We start from the raw sequence: 1,612 nt of genomic DNA, 5'->3' as shown, positions 1-1,612 counted from the left end.
AATTTCAGCCCTCGAAGCTGCAGTAGCGGGGGCTGCAGGAGCCTCCCGCGGGCCCGCAGAGCTTCCCCCAGCTCGCAGTGCCCCCGCCGGCCGCCGTGCGCCGGGACACCCGCTCGGGCCGCAGCGCCGGGAGCCGCCATCCGCCCGCTCCGGCGCCGCTCCCCGCCCCTCGGCCGCGGCCCGGCGGCCCCGGCTCGCTGCGGCCACGCCTTTCCCGGAACGCCGCGCCCTGCCCCGCGTCGGGACGGGGCTCCCGATAAAAAAACGGCAATTACCAGGAGTGGGGTTCGAACCCACGCGGACATGCGTCCATTGGATCTTAAGTCCAACGCCTTAACCACTCGGCCATCCTGGTGCAGATACCGGGACGGCTCGCAGCCGCTCCTACATTCATGGCCGCGCTCCCAAGCGCCCCCCGGGCCGCCCGCGACCCTCGGGCGTGCCCCCTCACACGCCCCCACCCCGCCGCCGCTCCCTCCCGCCCGCCCGCCCGCCTTTATTCCCAGCGCGGCGGGCGCCGAGCGCACGGGGCGGCGCGCGCGGGCGGCCTCTCCCGGCGGCGGGAGGCGGGCGGGCAAGGCCCGGCGGGGAGCGCTGCCACGGACCGGGACCAAGACCGAGCCGGACCGAGCCGTGCCGAGCGGGCCCGCCGCCGCCGCCGCCTTCCCGCCGCCGGGCGCCGGGCCCGTAGCGGAAGGGGGAGGCGGGGGAGGTGCGCGGCGCTGGCACGGGCCCGCCCCTGGGGCACGGCGGGGCGGGCGGCGCTGGGCCGGGGGCGGCGGGGTGCGGGGGCTGCGGGCAGTGCGGGCCTGGGCACAGCGCGCTCATCCCCCTCAGAGCGGGCAGGGCCGTGCTGCCGGCGGGCTCGTCGGGCGTGAGAGGCAGTGGAGAGCTTGTGCCGATAAGGCACCGACACTTAATTATTTCCGTCTAAGTGTTTCCTGGAATGTATCTTCTCTCGCTCGTAGAAGGAAAACCAAAACCAACAATGCCCAAAGCTATCAATTATGCTTAATTAGGAGGGAAATTATCGCAGGGGAAAGATTCTTTGCTGGTCGTCACTATATGCTGTGTCTACGGAAGCACCTATCGCAATATTCCCGGTTACTGCCCGCCCTGGGACCCCCCCTTCTTCCCTGCATCGGAGGGGAAGTGGGAAAGTGTCACTTTGCTGGCTTTACCGTGGCACTGGCTCCCACTCTTGCTGCTGTTTTCCAGCCGAGGAGTTGGACATCCTGCATGGCAGCAAACTTTGGCACCTTTGAGGTGTGAGAAACATAGGGCACACAGCACAGGCTGAGGACACGGGCCTGTGCCAGCCTCCAGCTCACGAGGAGGCAGGCGGGGGCCGTCTGCTTCCCCGCAAGCCGAACAGGAGCACGCTTCCTGCTCGGGTGTTGGACACCCTGGCTGTCCCTGCCCCTCTGCAAGGGGTCCCGGGCTCGAATTTGCAGAGGGGCAGGTGGTGCCTGACCTCCTCAGCTCTTAGTGCTCAGAGACCCCTGGGACACTAGGCGTGCTTGTGAGGGAAAATCCTTCCTGCGTACCATTCATGTTATTCACGCCCGAGAGCTCATGAATAAAGGAACAGCTCTTCCAATGGAACTTACCA

The 1,612-nt window shown here is 68.0% G+C and overlaps 1 non-coding gene across 1 annotated transcript; it reads right to left on the bottom strand.

Annotated features, from left to right (window-relative positions):
• Positions 1–272: 272 nt before the first annotated feature.
• TRNAL-UAA lies at positions 273–355 on the bottom strand. Its single transcript has one exon. It is a non-coding gene; the product is annotated as a tRNA-Leu (tRNA).
• Between the last annotated feature and the right edge of the window lie 1,257 nt (positions 356–1,612).

The sequence above is a fragment of the Motacilla alba genome, chromosome 3, assembly GCF_015832195.1.
Source record: "Motacilla alba alba isolate MOTALB_02 chromosome 3, Motacilla_alba_V1.0_pri, whole genome shotgun sequence".
In the NCBI taxonomy this organism is placed as follows: domain Eukaryota; kingdom Metazoa; phylum Chordata; class Aves; order Passeriformes; family Motacillidae; genus Motacilla; species Motacilla alba.
This window is presented reverse-complemented; position numbering and strand designations above follow the sequence as displayed.